This window comes from Grampus griseus (assembly GCF_964374135.1).
Source record: "Grampus griseus genome assembly, chromosome: 19".
NCBI classification, from domain to species: Eukaryota; Metazoa; Chordata; class Mammalia; order Artiodactyla; family Delphinidae; genus Grampus; species Grampus griseus.
In genome coordinates, this window is record NC_139013.1 from 44,839,221 (window position 1) to 44,862,617 (window position 23,397).

Here is a 23,397-nt window from a genome sequence, read left to right on the forward strand (position 1 = left end):
ATAGATAACAGTCCACGCGCTCACAGTACGCAAGTAATGAGGAAGCTGGGAGGACATATCAGGCCTGGGCATGGCTGCCGGCACAACAGCACTGCAGAAACATGCCCTTTCTTCGGCCTAACTGCTTAGCCGGATAAGAGCACGATGCTTTGTGGCATCTCTGTGAAAGGGGAGCACAGGGAAGCCAACACTGAAACCAGGCTTTGCTTTTAAGAGACCAGAGAGAGAACCAAGCAGATGCTGGCTCAGCTGGCGTCTATGCCCAGACTCAGAGCTGCAAGCTGAGGCAGTGTTAGAACTTGGAGCATGTGGGCCGCATGATCCCCAAGGACAGCTTTGCCTTTTTGCTTCCGAATCAGATTATAAATAAACCAAATTCAAGAGCCTAAGGGAGCCCAGCCTGACAGCAAAGGAACGTGTGTTGTTCTCACACTGATTTTTTTGTGATGAGCATCAGTTGTCCAATATTGTGATTGGAAGAGGAGGGTGGAAGGGCTGGAAGTGGGGTGGAGGGTCCTTATCGCCTGGATGCTTCTGTCTGTCTCTTCATCACCCCTCAACTTCTCTTGCTTTGAAAGTGGAACTTCTTAAAGACATGGTATCAGTGGTAGTTGAGGTCCTGGGCTGTGGAATCAGACATGGCTGGTTAGAATCCCAGCTCTGTCCTAAACACATGACCCCGTGCCCTGGCTTACTTACCTGTAAAATGGGGATAATGCAGAAACCGAAAAGACTTGCTGTGAGCACTAAATATTTATAAAGTGCATGTGTCTTTGAGATAACACATGAAAGAAAAATCTGAACTTGGTGGCTGTTTTCAGGTCTCAAAGGGTCCCTTCTTCTCCATTCCTTCCCACCAAGTGCTGCTAAGTGAAGCACTCCCCAGGATCCTAAAGTGTTGGAACCATAGGGTCCTTAGACACCAACATGATGGACTCAGCCCCTTTTCCTTCTGAAGGTTAGAAAATTCCTTTCCTGTACCAGGCCACATTCATCAAGGCTGAAGCCAGGCCCTCAAAGGCCACACTCCATGTGTGGTCAGGAGGGCCAGGCCCAGAGTGCCCTCTGCCTTCCCCACCACTCCTCCCTGCAGCCAGGTAAGCCCAGACCCATGATCAAGGACCTGCCCCTGCTTTGCCCAAGGGCCCAATCAAGGAAACAAAAATGTTTAGGGGGAAAATAAAACATGGTTCTTTATTTTTCTTTCAAAAAAAATAATAATTTTATCAAATCCCATGGGTCAGGCACTGGGCATCCTTGCACCCCAGCCTTCCAGGGCTGCTCAGTGTGCTAAGAGCCTGGCCTCTAAGGCAGCCTTCTACTCAGCCACCTGCCCCATGTGACCTTGATGGATGCCTGAGGGTCCCTGAGCCTCGGCTTCCTTGTCTGAAATGAGGGTGATTATAACAGCATCTCCCACATAATGGTTGTGGTGAGGATTGTCTCAGCCCCTACTGCAGAGCTCTTGGATCTGTGTGTCACATAATAAGTGCTCAGTAAGTGTCAGGTGTTACGGCCATTCCTTTATTGAGGAAATTGAGTGGATTGGCACCCCTGTAATGCTAATACAGGACCTATTTGAGAAGCAGAATCCTGGAGGTGGCTTGGAAACATCTCCTGGAATCAGTCAGAAGCCATTTCAGGACACAGAGAGGCCTCACGGGGTCTGAGGGCCACAGGTGTCTCTTGCTAGCTTGAGCTTCTGTTCCTTCAATAAATATCCCTCTGTCTTCCCCACAGGCCCTGCACCTCTCAGAATCCTTCAAGCTTCTGCAGTTGTATTTTTTTTTTTCCACCTCCCAGAGAAGTTTGGATAAGAGACAAAAGTGAGCGTGGAGCCTGGGGTCTAGAGGGAAAGCAGTTCTGATGAGGGAGCAAAAAGGGTCAAAAGAGGGAACAGAAGTGGCCACAGCTGTCCTCAGGCAAAGTGCCAAGTCAAGTTCTTATGCCCCTCCCATCCCCTTTCTTCCCTAACTCTCCCCCTGCTTGTACTTGAGCCAGAATGACAGTTTAACAGCCCAAAGAATGAACCCAGTGCAAACAGGAGCTAGCCCCCTCGCCTGTATTGGTTTCCTATTGCTGCTGTAACAAATCACCATAAGCTGATGCTGGCAGGAAGTAGACAGCACGCCTAAAGGATTAGTCTAGATGAGATGAAGAAAGGTAGCAGAGGCCTGAAGGGACAAGGGATGAGAGTCTTAACCAGAACCTCTGTGGCCTCCCTTACCAACTCAAGGTGTTATGTGACCTGCTTTTCTGAGTCATGTATGGCTGAGGGTTGAGGGGAAGTAGACCTTAAGAATATTCACTGAGCAGTAGTGCAGAAGTACTGGGGGTTAGAACTTCAACATAGTATTTCAAAGGGGACCGATTCAGCGCATAACAGTCTTTAATTTAAAAAAATTAAATCAGTAAATATGTGAATAAACATTTTAAGAGTAAAAAGGTCATGGTATCAGAAGCCCATGAGTCAGGGAAATGGTAGCAATATGACTGGAAAATTCTGCAGGGCCAGGTCAGGTCCAGTGCTGTAGGCCATGCTGAGGAGTTTGATTTTTTTCAAAATGTAGTGAAAAGCCATGGAAGGGTTTAAAGTAAGTGATTAAGAGAGAGTGACATGGGCTACCATGGACCAGAGTCAACAGAAACGGTAGTCCTTAGACTAACAGAACTGCGAGAGGTCATTATCAACAGAAGAGCAGGTCATTATCAAAGGGGGAGCAGGCTCATTAAAGGCACTTCTACTGGGTATACTTAAGGAAGAAGGAAAATTATCTCAGACATATATCTGAGATGCAAGAAGGATTTCTGAACTAAGAAAATGGTATTATTATGGGTAAAATTAAAATACCATTAACTACATAAAATAATAATGTAAAATATTAATATAGGACTGAAATACTATATAGTATGGAAGGGGAGAAATGAAAGATTTTAGGTCTTTGAGTTGTTCCAGAAGAGGGAAAAGGTAAGCTTTAAACATAAATTTAAGTAAAGAAAAGAAGTAGAAGTACTTTATTACTAGAAGAAGAAAAAAAGTGAAAGGGAAAAATATAGTCAATCCAAAATAAATAAAAAATTAGGGGAAGGAGTGACATGGAAAATAAACACAAAAATAAATAAACAAAAATTACAAAATAAAATGATAAAATAAATCCGAATGTATCGGTAATTGAAATCACTATAAATAAAACTAAGAAAATGATTGTGCTTCTGGATTTTACTCACAATTATTTTAAAAAGAGATACCTGAAAAATAAGGATACAGTAATATAAAAGGATGGGGAAAGATAGAACAGGCATATAATGGAGGAAGTTCTGAGGAAACTATGAAACATCAGTTAAAATAGACTTCATTTTAAAAAATTTTTTATCGGAGTATAGTTGATTTACAATGTTGTGTTATTTTCTGCTGTACAGCAAAGTGAATCAGTTATACATATACATACATATATATATATATTTATTTATACACTTTTTTTAGATTCTTTTCCCATATAGGTTATTACAGAGTACTGAGTAGAGATCCCTGTGCTATACAGTAGGTCCTTATTAGTTATCTGTTTTCTATATAGTAGTGCGTGTATGTCAATCCCAGTCTCCCAGCTTATCCCTCTCCCACCTTTCCCCCCCAGTAACCAAAAATGGACTTTAAAACAAAAAAGCATTACCAGAGGTCAAGAAGGTTACTAGGTCAGTTCACCAGAAAGATATAATAATCCTAAACTTCATACATCTCAAAACATAACTTCAAAATACATAAAGCAAATCAAATCCCCTATCTTTAATAACACTCTCTCGAGCAGACAGAAAATCAGCAAGACTATATAGCTTACATTGCTGCATGTAGTAGCCACCAAACCTCATGTAGCTATTTAATTTTTTTTTTAACTTTTTAAATTAAAAATGTAGCTCCTTAGGCACACTAGCCATATTTTAAGTGCCCAGTAACCCCGTGTGGCTTGTGGCTGTTGTATTGAACAGCACAGATATAGGCCATGTCAGTCACTGTAGAAAGTTCTGTTGGACAGCTCTCCTACAGACAATTCGAACACAATTAACAGGCTCCATATAATATATGTAGAACACCCCATTAAGAAAATACTCTTCCAGCCCTATGGAACACTTATGAAAAATTACCATATACTAGGGCTTAAAGCAAATCTGTTATGTTAGAAATCAATAACAAATATATATTTAAAAACAAACAAGAAGAACATAGACATTTTAAAACACACTTCTGAATAACCTATGGGTGAAAAAAATCACAATGAAAATTAGGAAATACTTAAGATTGAATGAAAAAAATCAGTGGTAGTGAAGCTGAAGTGGACTTCTAAAAATTTTTATTGGATTATAGTTGATTTACAATGTTGTGTTAATTTCAGGTATACAGCAAAGTGATTCCGTTATACATATACATATTTTCATTCTTTTTCAGATTCTTTTCTCATATAGGCTATCACAAAATATTGAGTAGAGTTTCCTGTGCTATACAGCAGGTCCTCGTTGGTTATCTATCTTATGTATACTAGTTTCTGTATGTTAATCCCAAGCTCCTGGTTTATCCCTCCCCCCCACCACCCCATGCTTCCCCTTTGGTAGCCGTAAGTTTGGTTTCAATATCTGTAAGTCTATTTCTGTTTTGTAAATGAGTTCATTTGTATCATTTTTTAAAATTAGATTCCACATATGAGTGATATCATATGATATGTCTTTCTCTGTCTGACTTCACTTAGTATGATAATCTCTGGGTCCATCCATGTTGTTGCAAATGGCATTATTTTGTTCTTTTTTATGGCTGAGTAGTATTCCATTGTATATATGTACCACATCTTCTTTATCCATTCCTCTGTTGATGGATATTTAGGTTGCTTCCATGTCTTGGCTGTTGTAAGTAGTGCTGCAATGAACATTGAGGTGCATGTATCTTTTCGAAATATGGTTTTCTCCAGATATATGCCTAGGAGTGGGACTGCTGTATCATATAGTAGTTCTATTTTTATTTATTTATTTTTAGTTATGAATTTATTTGGTAATTTTATAATCGTCTATTGGCATATACTTTTTTTTTTAAATAAATTTATTTATTTTTGGCTGTGCTGGGTCTTCGTTGCTACACACAGGCTTTCTCTAGTTGCGGCGAGCGTCGGCTACTCTTTGTTGCGGTGTGCGGGCTTCTCATTGCGGTGGCTTCTCTTGTTGTGGAGCGCAGGCTTTAGGTGTGCAGGCTTCAGTAGTTGTGGCATGTGGGCTCAGCATTTGTGGCTCACGGGCTCTAGAGCACAGGCTCAGTAGTTGTGGTGCACGGGGCTTAGTTGCTCCGTGGCATGTGGAATCTTCCTGGACCAGGGGTTGAACCCGTGCCCCCTGCATTGGCAGGCGGATTCTTAACCACTGTACACCAGGGAAGTTCAGTAGTTCTATTTTTAGTTTTTTAAGGAACCTCCATACTGTTCTCCATAGTGGTTGTACCAATTTACATTCCCACCAACAGTGTAGGAGGGTTCCCTTTCCTCCACACCGTCTCCAGCATTTATTGTTTGTAGACTTTTTGATAATGACCATTCTGACTGGTGTGAGATGATACCTCACTGTAGTTTTGATTTGCGTTTCTCTACTAGTTAGTGATGTTGAGCACCTTTTCATGTGCTTTTTTTGGCCATCTGTATGTCTTCTTTGGAGAAATGTCTATTTAGATCTCCTGCCCATGTTTTGGTTGGATTGTTTGTTTTTTTGACATACAAACAGCATGAGCTGTTTGTATATTTTGGAGATTAATCCCTTGTTGGTCACTTTGTTGTCAAATATTTTCTCCCATTCTGTGGGTTGTCTTTTCGTTTTGTTTATGGTTTCCTTTGTTGTGCAGAAGCTTTTAAGTTTAACAAGCTCCCATTTGTTTACTTTTGTTTTTATTTTCATTACTCTAGGAGGTGTGTGCAAAAAGATATTGCTGTGATTTATGTCAGAGAGTGTGTCCTGCCTACGTTTTCTTCTAAGAGTTTTATAGTGTCTGGCCTTACATTTAGGTCTTTGATCCATTTTGAGTTTATTTTTGAGTATGGTGTTAGAGAATGTTCTAATTTCAGTCTTTTACATGTAGCTGTCCAGTTTTCTCAGCAGAAGCTAAAGTGGACTTAAATGAAAATCTGTAGTCTTAAGTCAGTGGTTCCCAACTGAAGGCAATTTTGCCCCCCAGGGGACATTTGGCAATGTCTGGAGACATTATTATTATTATTATTATTATTATTATCAGCATCAGCATCATCATAACCAGGGGGAGCTACTGGCTTCTAGTGCGTAGAGGCCAGGGATGCTACTAAGTATTTTTCAATACACAGGACAGCCCCCAACAACAAAGAATTATCCATTCGAAATATTGATAGCGCTATCATTGACAAGCCCTACTTTAGATGCTTATGTTACAGAAGAAAGGAGGCTGAAAATTGAGTTGAACCTTCACAGCTATAAAAGTTGGGTAAGTAAATAAACAAATATAGCCAAAGAAAATAGACAGAAGGAAATATTGAATGTATGACCAGAAATTAATGAAAGAGAAAATTAAATAAAATACAAAGAATCAACAAAGCCAGGAGTTGACTATTTGAAGAGACTATTAATAAAATCAACAAATTCAGGCAAGACTGATAAAGAAAAAAAAAAAAGACACAACCATTACTAGGAATACAGTTATATAACTACAGTTGCAGCAGATATTAAAAAGATGAAATTTTCATGAGTAACTTTATGGCAAAAATTTGAAAAATTGGATAAAACGAATAAAATCTTAGAAAAATACAACTTACCAAAACTAACTTAAAAAAAAAAAAGAAATCCCAGCTTACCCTTCCCCCTCCCCGTGTCCTCAAGTCCATTCTCTAGTAGGTCTGCATCTTTATCCCAAGTGGCATGGACATATATACACTACCAAATGTAAAACCGATAGCTAGTGGGAAGCGACTGCATAGCACAGGGAGATCAGCTTGGTGCTTTGTGACCACCTAGAGGGGTGGGATAGGGAGGGTGGGAGGGAGGGAGATGTAAGAGGGAAGAGATATGGGGATATATGTATATGTATAGCTGATTCACTTTGTTATAAAGCAGAAAGTAACACACCATTGTAAAGCAATTATACTCCAATAAAGATGTTTAAAAAAAATCCAAATGGTCTTTTAATCACTGAAGAAATTGAATAAATAGCTTCAAGTCCTTCTATAATAAAACACTAGTTCTGATAGACAAAGGCAAGTTTTTCCAAGTATTCAAGGAACAAATAATTATTCCAAACTTACACAAATTCTTTTTTTTATATTACTTATTTTTTATTGGAGTATAGTTGATGTACATTATTGTGTAAGTTACAGGTGTATAATATAGTGATTCACAATTTTAAAGGTTATACTCCATTTATAGTTATTATAAAATATTAGCTATATTTTCCATGTTGTACAATATATCCTTTTAGCTTATTTTGTAACAGTTTCTTATTTTTGTTATTTTTTATTCTTATTTTATAGCATAATAGTTTCTACCTCTTAATCCCCTACCCCAATATTGCCCCTCCCCTCTCCCCTCTCCCCACTGGTAACCACTAATTTGTTCTGTACATCTGTGAGTCTGTTTCTTTTTTGTTATATTCACTAGTTTGTTGTATTCTTTACATTCCACATATGTGATGTCATACAGCATTTGTCTTTCTCTGTGTGACTTATTTCATGTAGCATAATGTTCTCCAAGTCCATCCATGTTGTTGAAAATAGCAAAATTTCCTTCTTTTTCTATTGCTGAGTAATATTCCATTGTACACATATACCACATCTTCTTTATCCAATAATCTGTTGATGGATACTTAGGTTGCTTCCATATCTTGGCAGTTATAAATAATGCTGCTATGAACATTGGGGTGCATGTATCTTTTCAAGTTAATGGGGTTTTTTTCTATATATACCCAAGAATGGAATTGCTGGGTCATATGATAGTTCTATTTTTAATTTCTTGAGAAACCTCCATACTGTTTTTTGCAGTGGCTGCACCAATTTATGTTCCCACCAACAGTATTTGAAGGTTCCCTTTTCTTCACATCCTTTGCAACATTTGTTATTTGTGTTCTTTTTTAATGATAACCATTCTGACAGGTGTGAGGTGATATCTCATTGTGGTTTTGATTTGAATTTCCCTAATGATTAGTGATGTTGAGCATCTTCTCATCTGCCTGTTGGCCATCTGCATGTCTTCGTTGGAAAAACGTCTATTCAGGTATTCTGCCCATTTCTTTTTTAATAGCTTTATTGGAGTATAATTGCTTTACAATGGTCTGTTAGTTTCTGCTTTATAACAAAGTGAATCAATTATACATATACATATATCCCCATATCTCCTCGCTCCTGCCTCTCGCTCCCACCCTCCCTATCCCACCCTTTTAGGTGCTCACAAAGCATTGAACTGATATCCCTGTGCTATGTGGCTGCTTCCCACTAGCTATCTGTTTTACATTTGGTAGTGTATATATGTCCATGCCACTCTCTCACTTTTTCCCAGCTCACCCTTCCCCCTCCTTGTGTCCTCAAGTGCATTCTCTACGTCTGCATCTTTATTCCTGTCCTCCCCCTAGGTTCTTCAGAACCTTTTTTTTTTTTGATTCCATATGTATGTTTTAGCATACAGTATCTGTTTCTCTCTTTCTGACTTACTTCACTCTGTATGACAGACTCTAAGTCCGTCCACCTCACTAGAAATAACTCAATTTCGTTTCTTTTTATGGCTGAATAATATTCCACTGTATATATGTGCTACATCTTCTTTATCCATTCATCTGTCGATGGACACTTAGGTTGCTTCCATGTCCTGGCTATTGTAAATAGAGCTACAATGAACATTGTGGTACATGACTCTTTTTGAATTATGATTTTCTCAGGGTATATGCCCAGTAGGGCGATTGCTGGATCGTATGGTAGTTCTATTTTTAGTTTTTTTAAGGAACCTCCATACTGTTCTCCATAGTGGCTGTATCAATTTACATTCCCACCAGCAGTACAAGAGGGTTCCCTTTTCTCCACACCCAATCCAGGATTTATTGTTTGTAGATTTTTTGATGATGGCCATTCTGACTGGTGGGAGGTGATACCTCATTGTAGTTTTGCTTTGCATTTCTCTGATGATTAGTGATGTTGAGCATCCTTTCGTGTGTTTGTTGGCAATCCATATATCTTCTCTGGAGAAATGTCTATTTAGGTATTCTGCCCATTTTTGGATTGGGTTGTTTATTTGTTTGATATTGAGCTTCATGAGCTGCTTGTAAATTTTGGAGATTAATCCTTTGCCAGTTGCTTCATTTGCAAATATTTTCTCCCATTCTGAGGCTTATCTTTTCATCTTGTTTATGTTTTCCTTTGCTGTGCAAAAGCTTTTACATTTCATTAGATCCCATTTGTTTATGTTTGTTTTTATTTCCATCTCTCTAGGAGGTGGGTCCAAAAGGATCATGCTGTGATTTATGTCATGGAATGTTCTGCCTATGTTTTCCTCTAAGAGTTTGATAGTGTCTGGCCTTACATTTAGGTCTTTGATCCATTTTGAGTTTATTTTTGTGTATGGTTTTAGGGAGTGTTCTAATTTCATTCTTTCACATGTAACTGTCCAGTTTTCCCAGCAACACTTATTGAAGAGGCTGTCTTCTCCATTGCATATTCTTGCCTCCTTTATCAAAAATAACGTGACTGGGGCTTCCCTGGTGGCGCAGTGGTTGGGAGTCCGCCTGCCGATGCAGGGGACATGGGTTTGTGCCCTGGTCTGGGAAGATCCCACATGCCGCGGAGCGGCTGGGCCCGTGAGCCATGGTCGCAAGGCCTGCGCGTCCAGAGCCTGTGCTGCACAACAGGAGAGGCCACAACAGTGAGAGGCCCACGTACCGCAGAAAAAAAATTTTTTTTAATTAAAAAAATAAGGTGACTGTATGTGCATGCGTTTGTCTTTGGGCTTTCTATCCTGTTCCATTGATCTATATTCCTGTTTTTGTGCCGGTACCATACTGTCTTGATTACTATAGCTTTGTAGTATAGTCTGAAGTCTGGGAGCCTGAATCCTCCAGCTCCGTTTTTCTTTCTCAAGATTGCTTTGGCTATTCGGGGTCATTTGTGTTTCCATACAAATTGTGAAATTTTTTGTTCTAGTTCTGTGAAAAATGCCATTGGTAGTTTGATAGGAATTGCTCTGAATCTGTACATTGCTTTGGGTAATATAGTCATTTTCAGAATGTTGATTTTTCCAATCCAAGAACATGGTATATCTCTCCATCTGTTTGTATCATCTTTAATTTCTTTCATCAGTATCTTATAGTTTTCTGAGTACAGGTCTTTACCCTCCTTAGGTAGGTTTATTCCTAGCTTTTTTATTCTTTTTGTTGCAGTGGTAAATGGGAGTGTTTCCTTAATTTCTCTTTCATATTTTTCATCATTAGTGTATAGGAATGCAAGAGATTTCTGTGCATTCATTTTGTATCCTGCTACTTTACCAGATTCATTGATTAGCTCTAGTAGTTTTCTGGTAGCATCTTTAGGATTCTCTATGTATAGTATCATGTCATCTGCAAATAGTGACAGCTTTACTTCTTCTTTTCCGATTTGGATTCCTTTTATTTCTTTTTCTTCTCTGATTGCTGTGGCTAAAACTTCCAAAACTATGTTGAGTAATAGTGGTGAGAGTGGGTAACCTTGTCTTGTTCCTGATCTTAGTGGAAATGGTCTCAGTTTTTCACCATTGAGAATGATGTTGGCTGTGGGTTTGTCATATATGGCCTTTATTATGTTGAGGTAAGTTCCCTCTTTGCCCACTTTCTGGAGGGTTTTCATCATAAATGGGTGTTGAATTTTGTCAAAAGCTTTCTCTGCATCTGTTGAGATGATCATGTGGTTTTTATTCCTCAATTTGTTAATATGGTGTATCACATTGATCGATTTGCGTATATTGAAGAATCCTTGCATTCCTGGAATAAACCCCACTTGATCATGGTGTATGATCCTTTTCATGTGTTGTTGGATTCTGTTTGCTAGTATTTTGTTGAGGATTTTTGCATCTTTATTCATCAGTGTTACTGGCCTGTAGTTTTCTTTTTATGTGACGTCTTTGTCTGGTTTGGTATCAGGGTGATGGTGGCCTCATAGAATGAGTTTGGGAGTGTTCCTCCCTCTGCTATATTTTGGAAGAGTTTGAGAAGGATAGATGTTAGCTCTTCTCTGAATGTTTTCATGTTTAGAATTCTCCTGTGAAGCCGTGTGGTCCTGGGTTTTTGTTTGGTGGAAGATTTTTAATCGCAGTTTCAATTTCAGTGCTTGTGATTGGTCTGCTTATATTTTCTATTTCTTCCTGGTTCAGTCTCGGAAGGTTGTGCTTTTCTAAGAATTTGTCCATTTCTTCCAGGTTGTCCATTTTATTGGCATAGAGTTGCTTGTAGTAGTCTCTCATGATCCTTTGTATTTCCGCAGTGTCAGTTATTACTTCTCCTTTTTCATTTCTAATTCTGTTGATTTGAGTCTTCTCCCTTTTTTTCTTGATGAGTCCGGTAATGGTTTATCAATTTTGTTTATCTTCTCAAAAAACCAGCTTTTTGTTTTATTGATCTTAGCTATTGTTTCCTTCATTTCTTTTTCATTTATTTCTGATCTGATCTTTATGATTTCTTTCCTTCTGCTAACTTTGGGTTTTTCTTTCTCTAATTGCTTTAGGTGTAAGGTTAGGTTGTTTATTTAAGATGTTTCTTGTTTCTTCAGGTAGGATTGTATTGCTATAAACTTCCCTCTTAGAACTGCTTTTGCTGCATCCCATAGGTTTTGGGTTGTCGTGTTTTCATTGTCATTTGTTTCTAGGTATTTTTTTTATTTCATCTTTGATTTCTTCAGTGATCTCTTGGTTATTTTAGTAGTGTATTGTTTAGCCTCCATGTGTTTGTATTTTTCACAGATTATTTCCTGTAATTGATATCTAGTCTCATAGTGTTGTGGTTGGAAAAGATACTTGATACAATTTCAGTTTTCTTAAATTTACGGAGGCATGATATGTGACCCAAGATGTGATCTATCCTGGAGAATGGTCCATAAGCACTTGACAAGAAAGTGTACACTGTTGTTCTTGGATGGAATGTCCTATAAATATCAGTTAAGTCCATCTTGTTTAATGTATCATTTAAAGCTTTATTTTCCTTATTTATTTTCACTTTGGATGATCTGTCCATTGGTGAAAGTGGGGTGTTAAAGTCCCCTACTATTACTGTATTACTGTCGATTTCCCCTTTTATGGCTGTTAGCATTTGCCTTATGTATTGAGGTGCTCCTATGTTGGGTGGTGCATAAATGTTTACAATTGTTATATCTTCTTCTTGGATTGATCCCTTGATCATTTTGTAGTGTCCTTCTTTGTCTCTTGTAATAGTCTTTATTTTAAAGTCTATTTTGTTTGATATGAGAATTTCTGCTCCAGCTTTCTTTTGATTTCCATTTGCATGGAATATCTCTTTCCATCCCCTCACTTTCAGTCTGTATGTGTCCCTAGGTCTGATGTGGGTCTCTTGTAGACAGCATATATATGGGTCTTGTTTTTGTATCCGTTCAGGCAGTCTATGTCTTTAGGTTGGAGCATTTAATTCATTTACATTTACAGTAGTTATCAATATGTGTGTTCCTATTACCATTTTCTTAATTGTTTTGGGTTTGTTGTTGTAGGTGTTTTCCTTCTCTTGTGTTTCCTGCCTAGAGAAGTTTCTTCAGCATTTATTGTAAAGCTGGTTTGGTGGTGCTGAATTCTCTTAGCTTTTGCTTATCTGTAAAGGTTTTAAGTTCTCCGTTGAATCTGAATGAGATCCTTGCTGGGTAGAGTGATCTTGGTTGTAGGTTTTTCCCTTTCATCACTTTAAATATGTCCTGCCACTCCCTTCTGGCGCACAGAGTTTCTGCTGAAAGATCAGCCATTAACCTTATGGGGATTCCCTTGTATGTTATTTGTTGCTTTTCCCTTGCTGCTTTTAACATTTTTTCTTTGTATTTAATTTTTGGTAGTTTGATTAACATGTGTCTTGGTGTGTTCCTCCTTGGATTTATCCTGTATGGGACTCTCTGTGCTTCTAGGACTTGATTGACTAGTTACTTTCCCATATTAGGGAAGTTTTCAACTCTAATCTCTTCAAGTATTTTCTCACTCCCTTGCTTTTTCTCTTCTTCTTCTGCGACCCCTATAATTCGAATGTTGCTGCATTTAATGTTGTCCCAGAGGTCTCTGAGACTGTCCTCAATTCTTTTCATTCTTTTTTCTTTTTTCTGATCTGTGGTAGTTATTTCCACTATTTTATCTTCCAGGTCCTTATCTGTTCTTCTGCCTCAGTTATTCTGCTATTGATTCCTTCTAGGGAATTTTTAGTTTCATTTATTGTATTGTTCATCATTGTTTGTTTGCTCTTTAATTCTTCTAGGTCCTTGTTAAACATTTCTTGTATTTTCTCCATTCTATTTCCAAGATTTTGGATCATCTTTACTATCATTACTCTGTAATGATATCATTACTCTATCATTAGCTATCATTACTCTATCATTACTATCATTACAAAATTCTTTTTCAGGTAGACTGGCTATTTCCTCTTCATTTGTTTGGTCTGGTGGGTTTTTACCTTGCTCCTTCACCTGCTGTGTGTTTCTCTGTCTTCTCATTTTGCTTAACTTACTGTGTTTGGGGTCTTCTTTTCATAGGCTGCAGGTTCATAGTTCTCATTGTTTTAGGTGTCTGCCACCAGTGGGTAAGGGTGGTTCAGTGGGTTTTGTAGGCTTCCTGGTGGAAGGGACTGGTCCCTGTGTTCTGGTGGGTGAGGATGGATCTTGTCTTTCTGGGGGGAGGACCACATCCAGTGGTTTGTTTTTGATGTCTGTGCCCTTATTATGATTTTAGGCAGCCTCTCTGCTAATGGTGGTCTTGTGTTCCTGTCCTTCTAGTTGTTTGGCATAGGGTGTCCGGCACTGTAGCTTGCTGGTCATTCAGTGGAGCTGGGTCTTAGCATTGAGATGGAGATCTCTAGGCGAGCTTTTGTCATTTGATATTACGTGGAGCCAGGAGGTCTCTTGTGGACCAATATCCTGAACTCAGCTCTCCCACCTCAGAGGCACAGGCCAGACACCAGCCAGAGCACCAAGACCCTGTCAGACACATGGCTCAGAAGAAAAGGGAGAAAGAAAGAGAGAGCGGGGGTGGGGAGAGAGAGACTGAGAGAGAGGGGGAGAGGAAGGGAGGGAGGGAAGGAGGGAGGGAGGGATGGAGGAAGGAAGGAGGAAGGGTATAAAGTTATTAAAATTAAAAATTGTTAAAAATTTAAAAGTAATTAAAAAAAGAAAGAAAAGAGCAACCAAACCAAAAAACAAATCCACCAATGATAACAAGTGCTAAGAACTATACTTAAAAAAAAAAAAAAGGACAGACAGAACCCTAGAACGAATGGTAACCCTAGAACAAATGGTAACCCTAGAACAAATGGTAAAAGCAAAGGTATAGAGACAAAATCACACACAGAAGCATACACATACACACTCACAAAGAGAGAAAAAGGAAAAAATATATATATATATCTTTTGGGATATAAGCTCTCTAGACCTTTGCCCTCGGTACAAGTGCTCCACATCTTTGATAGCCCTTCTCTTAATCCTCTTGCATCATCACCATCTCTGTACAAGGAAACAGAAGAAAACAATACACTAGTCACCCCTCTCACTCCCTAATTTGACTTAAGCTGGCTTTTGGCCCCTCACTTAGCTGAAACTGCCTCTCTGGAAGTTCAGTGATGATTTCATTACCGAATTGAGGCCCTTTCTCACTCCACAGTGTTCCTTGACATCCACTCTTGTTTCGTTGTGAAATTACATCATGCAGGCAAAAGTGTGTATAACACATGTGCATAGCTTAAGAATAATAATGAATTGAACATCCACGTCTTATCACCCCCATTATAAATGTAACATTATGGTAAATTTGAAGCCCCTTATGAAAGAGAACAGTGTGAAGTTGACCCCCAGCAGACCTGCTTATCCTCCATGCTGATGCCCCTGGAAGCCCCCCAGGCCCTCCATCACCCAGGCCTCCCATAGCCCATTCATCTAGAATCTCCTCTCCTGCTGTGATAGGCCAGCTAATTTATCTGACCAGGGGATCAGATTAGCCTCTGGGACTAATGGGAGGGCTGCACACCATGTCTCAAGTCTGAGCTTCCAGAAACAAGTTCCTGTCTTTGTAGTGAGCCTTCAAGTGACTTAAATCCAAGAAGAGGGAGACCTTTCACTCTCTTCATATTTAACTTAAAAGTGATCACCATGGGCTTCCCTGGTGGCGCAGTGGTTGAGAGTCCGCCTGCCGATGCAGGGGACACGGGTTCGTGCCCCGGTCCGGGAAGATCCCATATGCCGCTGAGCGGCTGGGCCCATGAGCCATGGCCGCTGAGCCTGCGCGTCCGGAGCCTGTGCTCTGCAACAGGAGAGGCCACAACAGTGAGAGGCCCACGTACCACCAAAAAAAAAAAGTGATCACCATGTTAGGGATCACGTAGTCTGCTTCTATTTGCAGTTCAGTTTAGTCCAATTTCCTGAGATATTTGTTACCCCCTAGAGAAATGAATTGGGCTGTTTTTCATTTCAATTTTGAGTGTTATAAAACTTCTTATACAGCTTTTATGTTATTATAGAACTCTAGTTACCTTATTATAAGATTCATTCTTTTTAAGGCATCTTCCCAATGTCTCAAAATTCAGTGGAGGGCATCAGGCTTTTAGATATTCACTGTGAACTAAGCTGGCTTCTAAGGAAATCAGTGGAAAGTTATCAGTGCATATCTGAACCTGAGTTAGGATGATGTCTGCTTGCTTTGTATAGTGATCTGATTTATCCACATGTTTGTATTAATTAACCGCCCCCCCAAAGCTAGCTCTGTCTACTGAAGGCCAGACATTGAAAGAAATTGACTTTAAAAACTGTCCTGTGTTGAAAATATTTCTGAAGAGCTTTGAAGCTGATTATAAGGGAGATTTCACAGCCCACCTGTTCGGCAGCCTTTCTAAGAGCATGTAGCAGTGGAGACACCTTCTGGAACTTTTATAGAAGTGGTCGTTTCTCACAGAAATCCCTCTGGAGAGCTTCGAGGTAAATTCTGGGCACATCCCTCTACTACTCACCTTGCAGCAAAACTCTCTGTAGGAAGTCACTTGAGGGACAAGGTCAACTATGTCTTGCTTTTCCTTATCTAGATACAATCAGGATGGGTCCCTTTTCTAACAAAGAAAGCTTCTAGAAAATACATTGTATGTTCCTTATGTTGCGGCTTCCAGTTACTTTTAGGATGAGAAAAAACTACTTTTTGAGTCACTGCCTTTGGCATGGCATGGCATGAAGTAACCAAGGAGAAGGCTTCTCTTGTTGACCAGGTAGACTGTCCAGTAAAGCTGTTAAGAGCATGAGATTTGGAGCCAGGCTAACTTAGCTCAGCCACTTACTTGCTTTCTGAGTTTTGTCATCTGAAGACTGAGACCATCATAGGACCTACCTCATCAAGCTGTGGTGAAGATTTAACTAGGCAGTCCTTAGTAAGTGCTTAATATAATACCTGGTAGAGAGTAAGTGATGAAGAATTGTTGGCTGCAGTTACTTTATTAGGGCCTGTCTCAGTCTGTTCGGACGGCTATAACAAATACCAGAGACTGGGTGGCTTAAAACAGTAAACATTTATTTCTTACAGTTTTGGACGTTGGGAAGTGGTTCTTAAAGTTCCACAGGTGGTTCCAATGGACAGCTGCAGTGAGAACTATTGTTCTAAAAGCTCCAACTGCATCTCCTTTTGAGAACCTTTAAAAATACAGTTTTCACCCCCCTACAGTCTGAGTAACTTGAGTCTCAGCTGCTCAGTTATGTCCCACCAACTTGCAGTACGGGTGGCCAGTTGGAAGCATTCTGGGATATAATAAAGAGCTAAGGCAGGCTGCTTTCCATGTGAGGAAGCATGTGCGTGCCAAACGGAAGCAGATGATGGTGTTGACAGTGATGTTGACAGTGATGAGGGAGAGGAGGAGGATGGAGAAGAAGACGACTAGAGAAGTGGTGGGTGGCAGTCAGGGCTATCCAGCGGTGGAGGCAGGCGTGGCAGGACAGGGGCCTAGCAGCCACGGGGACAGGAGAGGTGCCCATCCTCCTCCTGCCACTTTATTTTTACTGTTTTCGCACACCTCTTCCTGCTGGCATTGGGCACGGGAGGTTGACAGGCACAAACAGCAAATGTAGGGGGAGCATAGGTGCCCGAGTGATTGTGGTGACCCCTACTCTCTGCTCCACTGTTCTCTCTTATTTCCATCCCTTCTGGCTAGCCAGCCACCCAACCTTGCTCATGGACAGGCTGGGGAGGTGGCAGTAGATGGGGATAGACCTCGGGCTGTCGTCTCTCAGGATGGGCTCCTCACCCCAGGGCCATGGTCCTGCCATTCCACCTGCTAATATGCACTGGAACTTCCCACTCCATCTCCATCTCCCCTTTGACCTCCTTGACCAAGGCTGCCATTATCTTTTTTCTGGATTTCTAACACTGTTTTCTATGTGGGCTTGCTGATTTTTATTTTTTAAAAAATCATAAAAAAACAGAGCATCCCATTAGGTTATGCTTTCCATCGCTGTTTACAGCATGGTTCAGAGTTTTGGTCATTCTAGGGTTGTCCCCTTCTAATCCATGCTCCCTTCTGCAGCCCAAGTGAACTTTTCAGATCATTTCCCTTCCCCATTTAAAACCTCTGGGAAGACTCTCCATTTTCCTGAGGATAAAGCCAACTCCTTAGTGAGGCTTACAAGGCCCTTCAAGGTCAAGCCTCCTGCTCCCCAGCCTCCCCCTATTTGGATATCAAAATGAGAAAATGACCCACAGCAGCTACTGGTCTCCTATCAGGGGTCTTAGCATGGTTCAGAGGTCCAGTTTGAGTTTCAGCAGTTCAAGGTTATGAATGTGTGCTATTCAGTATGACCGATTTCATTGTCGAGATATTTTCTCCTACAGTTACACCCCCTACTTCCATTGCTTTTAATGTTTAATCTGTGTGCCACGTTCAGCAAACCACACGTCTTTACCTGTTAGACCTTATCAGGTGGTTTTTTACATTGCCATTCTTCCTCTCAGCTGTCTAACCTCTGCTTCTCTAATTTTCTCAAACCCCTCTCTCTCTACCGCTTTCCCTCCCTCCCTTCCTCTGACTCTACACATCATAAGCCTCCTCCAGATTAGATAGGCCCCCCAGTTCGCGCTTCTAAAGGGGGCAGATTATAATCATCACTTTAAATCATGTTAAAAGTAGGCAAATGCTTGAGCCTCTCTGAGCACAAACACAAAGTTCCAGCCACTTTTCCATATTTGTGGTCTTACACTTGCTGATCTTCCCCCTTCGGGAAGCAAATGACAGATGAAACAGATGGGACTGGCTCAGCGCCTTCCCCATCAGCACGTTCCAGCTCTGCCACATGAACAGGAGGAGCGAACTGCAGACATACACACATGGAAGACAGCCTGCCTTAGCCCTTTATTATGTCCCAGAATGCTTCCAACTGGCCACCCGTGCTGAGGTGGAAGTTGGTGGGACACACGGAGTAGCTGAGACTCAAGTTACTCAGACTGTAGGGGGGCGAAAAACAGCTCCCAGGCAGCTCAGGGTGGGTGAGGCAGCTCCTGCTGAGCCAGGGCAGTGCTCCAGAGAAAGGTGCAGCCAACACCCACAGCACCTAGGGGATGGGTGCGTCGTCTTAGTGAAGGGGACCTAGTCTGTGCACCAACAGCATCTGCTGCTGTCAGTAATTTCAAAAAAATATTAAACAACATATGAGCCAAACAAAACATACCTGAAGGACCTTTTTATCCAGCCAGTGGCCATTTGCACCCTCTGTATGGATATTCCCAGAATCCAGGTGCAATGAATCAACGAATTAAAAATGTTTACTACAAGGCTGCCCCCACCTTTTTTTTGAGACCTTGGCTGCACTGCAGAGAATTCAGCAGATGTGCGACATAAACCATTCCATCTCCAAGTGTGGTCTGAAACACAACACACAACATTAACTGGAACACAAGCCTGTTCTTTGGGGTTTTATTTTGATGCAACACTGCTTCCAGTGAAGGGAGACCCGGAAACAAGAGTGGTGGACTTCTTTTAATTTTTAACACAAAAGATTGTATTGATCCTTACCCAAGAATTGAAAATAAACTATGGGGAGGGAAACTGCTGAGCCCAAACCAGTGTGGCTGATGGGCAGTGTGTCTGACATTCACGCAGTTCTGTCACAGCTTAAGGGAGGGTTTCTTTGCTGGTTCCTCCTGTGATTCTGATATGGGCAGCTCTGGAACTGGAGCAGTATTGATTTTCCTTGTTTGCTATGCATTCTTTTAAAAATAACCGAATCTAATCCCGTTTGGGTTAGCATAACAGGAAAGTAATCATCTGTTCCTGAGAGTAAAATAAAATCTGATCCAAAAAACTCTACCAACATTCTATTTCAATTCTTTGGAGCAGGTTTTCCATTTTACTGATAAGTTAAAGCCTTCGTTATGGTGAAGGTTTCTCTGTCTGCCGCCTATTAGCAGCTGGGCTGCTTTACTGGTCTCCTTTGCTTCCAAAAGACCTCTCGCTTCCCCATTGTCCAGGTGTCATTGTCAGCTGAGGTGTTGTTTTTCCTCAGGTCTGAAGGCACTCTACAGCTTCGTATTTTTCCTTTTCCAGATATTCCCCATTTGCTTTTTTTTTTTCATTCAGCACAACATCCCAGGGGGGTGCAAGTGTTGGATGAGAGTGCAGTTATGTGGGGCAGTGATCTGGCAGAGTCTCCCCAGGTGTCTCTGCTGCCCTGGGGTGATTTAATAAGTGCTCCGAATCATCCTCTGCTGATCTTCTCGGTCCCTAGCTGGTAAGGCTGAGTGAATGCCCCAGATTAATTACCAGCTTCAGCCCTTAGCCGTCCTCTGGCCCTTCCTACCCATGGCGGGTCCTAAATTTGGCTGTACAGTAGAATTACCTGGGAAGACTGTTAAAAACCTAACTCCTGGGCCCTACTTGAGACCTGCCAAATCAGAATTTACCCAAGGATGAGGTTCAGGAATCTTTAATGAGCTTCCCAGCACCCAGCCCCTGTGTCCTCTGCCCAGAATGGTGTGATTTCAGCCTAAGATAATGTGAACTAGAGGCACCTGACCTGGAAGAAGACAAATGGAAGTTTGTGCAAGAAGATGAAAAGAGCTTTTCTACTCTTCTCTGAGGCCATCCCAGGTGGGGATGGGGTGGAGGTGGAGGTGCAGAATAGCCAAATTACCCTGCATGCTGCTTACCTGTTCTCATTCAACCATCCATCCATCCATTCAATCAGATGCTCAGATATTGAGCTCATGCCCTATTTATAAGACCCTGTCCTATGTGAGCTGTAAAGAGGGAATACCTTGGACCCTGCCCTCCAAGAGCTCACAGTTCTTAGACGGTGCTAGCCCAGTGATTCCCCAAGGGGAATCTGAACTGATCTCACTTCTTAAAAAGAGCAAGCGGGAGTCAGCGCAGAGTCTTCACCAGGCGAGAAAATAGTAACATTAATTTTCCCCATCATATTGATTTTCCTAAATATGGTAGATAAAATTGGTTTTTAACTTATAGTAATGATATAAAATTTTCCTTTAAAGTAAGCCTACTGATTAACACCACAATGTGCTATCACTACATAATCATTTGAATAGTTATAATTTAAAAGACTGAATACCAAGTGTGGGTGAGGATGTGGACCAGCCGGAGCTCTCATCACTGTGGGTGGTAGTGTAAATTGGTGTAAAGCCACGTTGGAAAACTGGCAGTTTCCTATAATGTTATACAAATACTATACAATCCAGCATTTCCCTTCCTCAGAATTTACCTAAGAGGAATGAAAACATATGTCCACACAAACTTCTACACAATTGTTCTTAGCAACTTTATTCATGTTATTAAAAGCTGGAAAAAGCCAAGGTGTCCATCAACAAGAAGATAGTTAAACACGCTAGTCATCATCCATACTCTGGAATACTGCTCAGTGTTAAAAAAAAAAAAAGAGAAGAGGCTACTGCTCCTTGCTACAATATAGATGATTCTCAAAAATGCTGAGCAAAAGAAGTCAGACACAAAAGAGTACATATTTTGGATTCCACTTATATGAAACTGTAGGCATAGCTTAATCTATAGTGATAGAAAGCAGATGAGTGTTCGTCTGGAGCTAGGGGTGGGGGAGGGGGAGGAATTGACTGGTAGGGGCACAAGGGAACTTTTGTGTGTGTGTGTGCATTTTATTTTTTTAATTTAATTTAATTTTTTATACAGCAGGTTCTTATTAGTCATCAATTTTATACACATCAGTGTATACATGTCAATCCCAATAGTCCAATTCATCACACCACCACCCCCACCCCCCACTGCTTTCCCCCCTTGGTGTCCATACGTTTGTTCTCTACATCTGTGTCTCTATTTCTGCCCTGCAAACCAGTTCATCTGTACCATTTTTCTCGATTCCACATATATGCATTAATATACAATATTTGTTTTTCTCTTTCTGACTTACTTCACTCTGTATGACAGACTCTAGATGCATCCGCCTCTCTACAAATGACCCAGTTTTGTTCCTTTTTATGGCTGAGTAATATTCCATTGTATCTATGTACCACATCTTCTTTATCCATTCGTCTGTCGATGGGCATTCAGGTTGCTTCCATGACCTGGCTATTGTAAATAGTGCTGCAATGAACATTGGGGTGCATGTGTCTTTTTGAATTATAGTTTTCTCTGGGTATATGCCCAGTAGTGGGATTGCTGGATCATACGGTAATTCTATTTTTAGTTTTTTAAGGAACCTCCATACTGTTTTCCATAGTGGCTGTATCAATTTACATTCCCACCAACAGTGCAAGAGGGTTCCCTTTTCTCCACACCCTCTCCAGCATTTGTTGTTTGTAGATTTTCTGATGATGCCCATTCTAACTGATGTGAGGTGATACCTCATTGTAGTTTTGATTTGCATTTCTCTAACAATTAGTGATGTTGAGCAGCTTTTCATGTGCCTCTTGGCCATCTGTATGCCTTCTTTGGAGAAATGTCTATTTAGGTCTGCTGCCCATTTTTTGATTGGATTGTTTGTTTTTTTAATATTGAGCTGCATGAGCTGTTTATATATTTTGGAGATTAATCCTTTGTCCGTTGATCCGTTTCCAAATATTTTCTCCCATTCTGAGGGCTGTCTTTTCGTCTTGTTTATGGTTTCCTTTGCTGTGCAAAAAGCTTTGAAGTTTCATTAGGTCCCATTTGTTAATTTTTGATTTTATTTCCATTACTCTAGGGGGTGGATCAAAAAAGATTTTGCTGTGATTTATGTCAAAGAATGTTCTTCCTATGTTTTCCTCTAAGAGTTTTATAGTGCCCAGTCTAACATTTAGGTCTCTAATCCATTTTGAGTTTATTTTTGTGTATGGTGTTAGAGAGTGTTCTAATTTCATTCTTATACATGTAGTTGTCCAGTTTTCCCAGCACCACTTATTGAAGAGACTGTCTTTTCTCCATTGTATATCCTTGCCTCCTTTGTCATAGATTAGTTGACCATAGGTGCATGGGTTTCTCTCTGGGCTCTCTATCCTGTTCCATTGATCTTTGTTTCTGTTTTTGTGCCAGTACCATATTGTCTTGATTACTGTAGCTTTGTAGTATAGTCTGAAGTCAGGGAGTCTGATTCCTCCAGCTACAAGGGAACTTTTTAAGATGATAAACTTTTTTTTCAAATACATTTCTCTTTTTTTTAATGTTTTTTATTTATTTATTTTTGGCTGCGTTAGGTCTTTGTTGCTGCATGCGGACTTTCTCTAGTTGTGGCGAGTGGGGGCTACTCTTCGTTGCAGTGCGCAGGCTTCTCATCACGGTGGCTTCTCTTGTTGCGGAGCACGGGCTCCAGGAACCCAGGCTTCAGTAGTTGTGGCACGTGGGCTCAGTAGTTTTGGCTCGCGAGCTCTAGAGTGCAGGCTCAGTAGTTGTCATGCTCAGGCTTAGTTGCTCCATGGCATGTGGGATCTTCCTGGGCAAGGGCTCGAACCCATGTCCCCTGCATTGTCAGATAGACTCTTAACCACTGTGCCATCAGGGAAGCCTGATGATAAACTTTTTAAGTGTTCTGTATATTAATATGGTAGTGGTTACACTGGTATATATGTATTTGCAAAAACTCATCAAACTGTATGCTTAAAATGAGTGTATGTTAATTATACCTCAATAAAATAGATTTATTAAGTGATACTCAACAGGGCAGAACTCATGAAGTTGGTAGTCGAATGCCTGGTAGTGGTACTCAGGTACGTGGTAGACAGTGGACA

At 40.6% G+C, this 23,397-nt stretch overlaps 1 protein-coding gene across 1 annotated transcript in view; it reads left to right on the forward strand.

The window, feature by feature from the left end:
• The window catches only part of HYDIN (HYDIN axonemal central pair apparatus protein), a gene marked incomplete at its 5' end in the record, with an annotated part of 342,250 nt that overhangs the window by 178,465 nt on the left and 140,388 nt on the right, over positions 1–23,397 (forward strand). The gene's annotated exons all lie outside the window — the stretch shown is intronic.